At 39.4% G+C, this 8,488-nt stretch overlaps 1 protein-coding gene across 1 annotated transcript in view; it reads left to right on the plus strand.

Moving 5' to 3' along the window:
* ARSJ (arylsulfatase family member J) overlaps window positions 1-3,545 on the plus strand; it is a gene marked incomplete at its 5' end in the record, with an annotated part of 144,095 nt that extends 140,550 nt beyond the window's left edge. Inside the window, one exon of the mRNA XM_079707383.1 lies at window positions 3,263-3,545. The remainder of the gene's footprint in view (window positions 1-3,262) is intronic.
* Between the last annotated feature and the right edge of the window lie 4,943 nt (window positions 3,546-8,488).

The following is an 8,488-nucleotide window of genomic DNA, read 5'->3' on the forward strand; positions in this document are numbered from 1 at the left end:
TTAATTTTTGGCTGCATTGGGTCTTCACTGCTGCACGCGGGCTTTCTCTAGTTGCAGTGAGCGGGGGCTACTCTTTGTTGCAGGGCACAGGCTTCTCATTGTGGTGGCTTCTCTTGTTGCAGAGCACAGGCTCGAGGCATGCGGGCTTCAGTAGTTGTGGCACATGGGCTTCAGTAGTTGTGACTCACGGGCTCTAGAGTGCAGGCTCAATAGTTGTGGTGCACGGGCTTAGTTGCTCGCGGCATGTGGGATCTTCCCGGACCAGGGCTCGAACCCGTGTCCCCTGCATTGGCAGGCGGATTCTTAACCACTGCGCCACCAGGGAAGCCCCTAGACCTGTATTCTTCATTCAGCCTTTGTCCTTTATTCGCTTTACAGTTATTAGCAACTTCACTCCCATGGGTCCTAGGGGGAGGAAGCAGGGCTCAGTCCCCTTCTTTGTAAAATAAACATACTACTACTTGCTTTGGAGGATTTTCACAAAGATTAGAGTGAATCTACACTGAAGCATCAAGCACAGGATGTTGGATCAGATACCCACTCCATCTAGGCTATAGGACCCATGAGAGCAAAAACAATGTCTGTTGGACTCACCACTCTAATTATGGTAGGTGTTCAATAAATATCTATTTAATGAGTGAAAAAATCCAATCAAGTATGGATGTAGGAGTGGCGTCATGTTCAAATATTGCTCTGTGGAATCTGCCCACCTTGTGATGACTGAGTTTTTGAGTACAAATAGGGAGACAATTTGGAGCCTGAGAGATGTTTCAAAAGGGTTCACTACGTTTATTCCCAATCTAGCAAATATAAGCCATCCTCTCATCGTCTTCAGCATCATTAACATAATAATCATCAATGGAGTACTTCTATTTCTTTGAATATTATTTCCTTCCACTCAAGGCTCTAAGTTTGTGTGAACCATTTGAAGAGTCTCATTTACCCTCTAAGTTTATAAATTTTCACCCAACTCTCAACCCCCAGCCTGGAGCCAATTTCTTGCCCTGAGCCTGTGCTACCTTATTTATCTGGTCTAGAATATTAATTTATTTTACTGCAAGTAGCATCAACAACAAAATAGCTCAGAACATATTAGGAAAATGAGGAATATCATTTTAGTGTTGTAGGGCTTCTCAAAGAACAAGTGGGCGAATGCAACCCAGCTTCTAGAAGGACTAAAATCCATAAATGTACACCTATTAATAATCACGAGAATAGTATCTCTTTCTGTGTGCTTCATTCTTCTCTCTGGACTCCCCAGTTTATGTGGTGGAATTGATTTTCAGCAGTTCCCGGTTTGCATGTTATAGCTTCAGTCACACAGAAATTGAATCCATCTCTCTTGTCCCAGTTCCAAGCTCCTAGGTCTAGACACACTCATGTTGAACTGCAACACTCCACAAGGGCGGCAACTGCATGTTTTGATTACCTATAACACAGTGCGCATAGCCAATGTTCAATAAATGTTTACTGCATGAATAAATGGTCTGATCCACTGTGGCCATGGAAATGGAGTCACATGCAAATGCCGCTGCCAGGAGTTTGTCCTTGTGCACTGAATCTGGGATGCAGTTAAGAAAGCATTTGTGAGCTGGACTGACCCTCCAAAATGTGCCAACTCTATATACTCCATAATGTGGCTTCTGTTTCCTCTCCAACTTCCAACCACTCACTTCCCTCACTCCCTACAAATCCATCCACAGTAGCTTACTCTCTGTTCTATAGTAACAAGTCTTTTCTTACATCCAAGCCTTTCTAGTTTCAGTTTGGCCTGGAATGCACATTCACTTGCCTTTTATTTTATTTTATTATTTTATTTATTTGTTTATTTATTATTATTATTATTATTATTATTATTATTATTATTATTATTGCGTTACGCGGGCCTCTCACTCTTGTGGCCTCTCCCGTTGTGGAGCACAGGCTCCAGACGTGCAGACTCAGCGGCCATGGCTCACGGGCCCAGCCGCTCTGCGGCATGTGGGATCTTCCCAGACTGGGGCATGAACCCTTGTCCCCTGCACTGGCAGGCGGACTCTCAACCACTGCGCCACCAGGGAAGCCCTCCACTTGCCTTTTAAATGGCAGTGTGTTCTCGTCTTTCACCTGTAAGGTCAATGTCACCAGATCACCCTAATTATCCTACAATAAACGGCCTCCTCCAGTTCCTTGCTATCTTACTATGCTGCTTATTTCCTTCACAGTTAGCACTTACTACAGTCTATAAAAACCCTATGTATTAATTTGCTTTTTGTTTATTTTCTCTCTCAAGTAGTTCACAAGCTTAAGAATCATAGGAAACTCATCTGTTTTGGTCACTGTTTTAGCTCCCATGTCTAGTACAATGTCTGAATTACTGTAGGGCTCCACACATGTTTGTTGAATCAATCTGGTAAGACTCCAGGCTCTTCCTATGACCATTCACTCTTGAGTTATCACAGAAAGGATGGTAATAAAACACAAGGATAAAATCAGGATACCTGAATTTATGTCCTAGATCTGCCATTTCATAGCCAAATGTTTTTTTTTATCAATAGTCTTCTGTTTCCTCATTATAAAATGGCTAAATAATGTTTAGCTACCTAACTTTTCCATGGCATTATTTAAAGATCAAACAAGATGTTTACATAAAATCATAATGTGATTGGAAAGTGGAATAATAATGTTATATATAGTATAGGTATCAATTGTATAGCAACATTAATTAATTAAAATTGATAGTAATAGCTATTCACATTAAACAGTTTACCAAGAGTCAACCCTTAATCTATTCCAAGTTGATAGCACTATAAGTTGTACAATTTCCATATGGAATAACACTTGATCATCTTTCCAAAATTTTTAAAAGAGTCCTGGCACTCAAAAATCAATGGGATTGCCTGACAATTACTAGAAAACTTCTTTCCAAAGGAACTACTAGGAGTGCTGTGTACTGTAGCTCATTCGCTTTTGCTCTGTCCACTTTCCACAGTGCTCTTCTATTTTTGCTCAGATCTATCTCCCCGTGAAGACTTTCTTACAATTCCCAAATGGAAATAACTTCTCCCTTCTCTAGCTTACTTTAGCACTTTATGTGCTTTCCCATGGCCACTTCTCCCTTATCACTGTGTGAAATGCAGCGATTCTGAGGAGGTAGGAGAGGGAGAATTGAAAAGCCACCAGTAGGAGAGCGTGGCCAAGTTGGTGCTGCAGGACTCTGGGCAAGAATGGGCAACAGAGAGAAGTTGTTGTTGTCATTATTGTCAGGTTGTTTTTCCCCCAGGAAGAAGGAGAGGATAACGGGTCGGTGGCAAAAGGGAAGAAAAGAAAAGTGATGTTAACCAGAAAAGGAAATGAGCTACGGGAAAACAAAAGAATATCACTAGGAAGACCAGATTCCAAATATTGGTCTGGAATTCTAAAAAAAGAACATCCACTGTGGTTTCTGAAAACCTGGGGAGAAACACTAAGAAAAACAAAACTCTGTGTTTCCTATAATTTACTTAGATGTAATGATGATAATACAATAACAGCAACAGCTAATTTTCATTGAGTATTTATTATGTGCCAAGCACTGTGCTGAGTATTTTCCAAGTATTACTACCTCATTGAATTGCATAACAACTCTATGAGTTGTTATTATTATATCCATTTTACAGATTGAAAACTGATACCCATAAATGTTAAGTAACTTAGTCAAGCTAATAGGTGACTGACTGACTTCTAAGATCCTGCTCTTTTTTTTTTTTTTTTTTTTTTTGCCTTACGCGGGCCTCTCACTGTTGTGGCCTCTCCCGTTGCGGAGCACAGGCTCCGGACGCGCAGGCCCAGCGGCCATGGCTCACGGGCCCAGCCGCTCCGCGGCATGTGGGATCTTCCCGGACCGGAGCACGAACCCGTGTCCCCTGCATCGGCAGGCGGACTCTCAACCACTGCGCCACCAGGGAAGCCCTAAGATCCTGCTCTTAATGACTCTGCAATAATGTCTCTCCACGTTGAGATTTGACTAGAAGGCACTATTAATTTCAAAATAGAATTCATAGATATTTACTAAATATATGATATTTTCCATTAATTATTTTCTATAGCCTTATTTTATACATATTTGCAAAGAGGGAAGAAGAAAAGAATTGTCCAATATAGTGTTTCTAGTCTTAAGTGGCCTGGATAAAAGTATTTCCAGCAATAGGGACACTGCTAATCAAAATTCCTCTGGGCCTTTTGTGGTGTCTTTTTATGTGCATATTTTATCTCAAGTACTAGATGGGCTGCTCTTTGGGGGTTGGATTTGAGCCCAGGTTCAAATCAATTTACAGTTTGCATGAACTTGGAAAAATTATTTAATCTCTCTACTCCTTAGTTACTTTATGTGTAAATGGGGATAATATCACTGAACTCTTACAAAAATTAAACTTCTATCTCCTTAACCCTTCACAGACTTTGCTCACAGAAAATGCCCAGTAAATATTATCCTGTGGCTGTTGTGCTGTTAGCGAAGCACTGATGCTTGGTTGAATATGCTTTGCTGAGCACACAGGCTAGTTTCTCCCCGATGTTTCTTTCTTAGTCCACAATATTGCTGCACATGGCAAGTTTTAGAGAACAGGGAAGGAAAAGCAAGAGAAATTGGACACTTGATTTTAAATACATATTGGGATTTAGAACAAAAATGTTAGCTTTCATAATCTGCTGTCACATTGTACACATAGCGAGATGCATCAGTTCACATCTAAAAAGTACACTTTCATAGAATTGTTTTTCTTAATTACCACTACCCTACCTATACTCTAGGTAGGATACAGCCTTTTCATTTCTATCATTTACACAGTGAGAAGCTAATGAAATAGCTAGAATATTTATTCTTTCAATATTTAAATGTAATCAGCTTTGATGCTAGACAAAATTATCCAAAGAGTAAACATTTCATAAGCCAAGGCCTGCGTACGCCATGTATTCTCATCCAGACAACCGTAGCTCCTTTCGCCTGGCCCAGATCAAAGAGCAAACAGGGTCTTTGCAGCCAAATGGGTTAAAATGCAATGTACGTGCTCACATATAGAAAATACAATGAACAAATGTTTTTTCTTTACACTTTGACATAGAATTAATTTTAAAAATAGGTATGAAAAATGGCTAAGACAATAAAGTAGAAATAGAGAAAGGCTGGCAGGTAGATAGGTGCAGAAGCCAATCCAAGGAAAGGTAGACAAATTTTCAAGATAGCAGAAAGTCACATTTTTATTTATAGTTTAAGCATCCCTTGTAGATAGAACTTGGATTACTCATTGTAGAAGATAGGAGAGTAAATAAAATAAGTATATCTGCTCAGAGAACCTCATGTTGTATCATTAATTAGCATTAAAAAGTAATAAGTCAAGGAATTGGAGACTGGGGTCTTCATGTAGAATCCAGATAGCTTCTTATTTCCATGAGTACCATCCTCATCATCACAGGTAACACACTTACCATATACACAACTTACTTTACATACTTTATGTCAATTAATCCTCACAATGATCCAATGAAATAGATTCCATTATTATTTTTTATTTCTCTTTGTTAGATACAGAAATTGGTTCTGAGAGTTAAAGCTACTTGCATCAAGTTCTCACAGCAGTAAATAATCATTATAATTCTTCAGAAAGGGTCCTTTTTGGTTGTTTAGATGAATGTTTTTCCTCAGCAACTGTTTCAAAACTTGTGCTTTTTTTTTTTTTTGCGGTACTCAGGCCTCTCACTGTTGTGGCCTCTCCCGTTGTGGAGCACAAGCTCCAGACGTGCAGGCTCAGTAGCCATGGCTCACGGGCCTAGTCACTCTGCAGCATGTGGGATCTTCCCGGACCGGGACATGAACCCGTGTCCCCTGCATCGGTAGGCGGACTCTCAACCACTGCTCCACCAGGGAAGCCCAACTTGTGCATTTTGAATGAGACCTCAACTCACCTTTTGTTTTCTTGAAAAGAACAAATGTCTGGAGAGGCCTCATTTTTCTGTATATATATAATGAAAGAAAAGGAAGGTCAAACCAAAGTTTCATTTCTCTTAACAAATACCTCAATTTTTAAAAAAATCTAATAGGTTTTCAATTGCAGCAACATAGTAAGCATCATAAAAGGATACATGTAGATGTCTATGGATCAAAAGCACTAATTTTCCCTGAAATGATCCTTATGCTTATCCAATGAATATCAAAATCTGAAACATCCCAATAATCAAAATAAAGATAATGCTGCTGCCTATGAGTCCCAATCGCTAATTTAAATTTGCTGTACAAAGGAAAATTATTTAATATTGCATTCAGTAGGGGTCAAAATACTGAGTTAAGGAACACTGTCAGACTAACCAGAGTTTGGGGTTGGATAGCTTTTCTATTGTGGTTGTTTATGTTTGTTTGTTTGTTTCCAGAAAAAAATTTTAAGTAATGGAGGACTAGAAAATATTAAGGAAAACCAATAATTCAAAGCACATCTTACCACAGCTCTTATGACCAACTGATGCATGTGGAGACCCCTTGCTTCTTTGTGAGAATATTAATTTTCTATCTGGTTTCCATTCAATTTTACCATGCCTACTTGCATATATCTATTCTTTAATTTATTTTATTTTATTTATTTTTTTAAATTGTATTTATTTATTTATTTATTTATTTATTTATTTATTTATTTATGGCTGTGTTGGGTCTTCGTTTCTGTGCGAAGGCTTTCTCTAGTTGCTCCAGTGGGGGCCACTCCTCATCGCGGTGCACGGGCCTCTCACAATTGCGGCCTCTCCTGTTGCGGAGCACAGGCTCCAGATGCGCAGGCTTAGTAATTGTGGCTCACGGGGCTAGTTGCTCCGTGGCATGTGGGATCTTTCCAGACCTGGGCTCGAACCCGTGTCCCCTGCATTGGCAGACAGATTCTCAACCACTGCGCCACCAAGGAAGCCCTATTCTTTAATTTAAAAAGAAATGTTTAAACATTAAAAATAAGTAAGAAAACCCAGACCTGGAGAGAAACATGCTCATCTCTTGGAGAAATTAAATGTATTTCCCAATAACTGATGTTTCAACTGCAGCTTTCTTCAGACTTCTGCCTCTTTTCAACAAGAGGCAAAAAATCAGTGATCAAATGTTGTGACTTTCCACTTCAGAGGGTGAAACTTATGTTTTCATTACAAGCGTGCCAAGTCTTAATTCTTAAATGCTGACAAATTGTCTGCATTGATAGAACTTAATATTCAACTTAATTTCAACTTAAAATTCAACTTAATTTGTAAATGTATATAACAGTCCCTAAAGTTCTAAAGCTACTTGCAAGCAGTTTGCTAAATAGCTAGCATATACAAAGCTTTATCCTGTGGAATCTCTTCTGGCATTGTATTCTCTTCCTTTCATTGTAATCTCTTCCTTGTTTAAATAGAACACTTAAAACAGTTTGAGGTTTTGCTAATTGTTCCGGAACTGGTTCAAGATTGGTTCATATTCCTTGCATCACTAGGACAAAAGAAAACAAACAGACTATGACACTCTGGCTTCATTTGCAAATTACATAGACAAGGTCTTCCTCCAGAAGTGACCTGATTCCTTTCTAAAAGGCTCTCATGAAGACTCCCCATTTAGATTTCCAATGTTGAACTTTATTCTTTTTTTTATTTTTTATTTATTTATTTATTTATTTGCGGTACGCGGGCCTCTCACTGCTGTGACCTCTCCCGTTGCGGAGCACAGGCTCCGGACACGCAGGCCCAGCGACCATGTCTCACGGGCCCAGCTTCTCCGCGGCATGTGGGATCCTCGCGGACCGGGGCACGAACCCGTGTGCCCTGCGTCGTCAGGCGGACCCCCAACCACTGCGCCACCAGGGAAGCCCTGAACTTTATTCTTGATGGGTTTTCTCCCAAAATATCACAAGAAACTGGAAATGTGAAGTTGTGAAAGGGGAGCTCAGAGAATTCTGTCATCATAAATAAAGACTACTCTGCCATGGAAAGATTTCCTAAATCAGATTGATTTCTAAGGTTGGCAGAATATTATCTAATTTTCAGTAAAACCACCCTAAACGACTGTTGGAGATGGTCCCTAACAAGCATTTCGGAGACTTCTGATATTCTTGTCAGCTTATAAAAGAAAGTATAAGGGGAAATATAATGAATTGGTTCTGCAAAGAGACATTTAAAATTTTATATGATAGAATTGGCAGAATAAAGATGCATTTAAGGAGAAGCTTTGATTATATAATGCTAAGTGCTTTGCCAGCTATCTCCCTGAAATGCATCTTTCTAACACATTTGTTCCATAACACTTTCCACGTAATAAGTATTCATTTCCACCAATGTGGGGTGGCTCCAGGGTTCATGTATGATGTAATTATTCCAGGGTCCCTTTCGAAGTACTAAATTTGACTCATAAAAACATTTTTTAAGCAACTTTTAAAGAAGGAAGATTTGATTCTTGGCTTTTGCTTCTAACAAATAGCATGTTAGAAATGTATTAGAAATGAGACAACTAGATATTTTCACTTTTCTGTTG

This window comes from Hyperoodon ampullatus, assembly GCF_949752795.1.
Source record: "Hyperoodon ampullatus genome assembly, chromosome: 1".
Lineage (NCBI taxonomy): Eukaryota > Metazoa > Chordata > Mammalia > Artiodactyla > Ziphiidae > Hyperoodon > Hyperoodon ampullatus.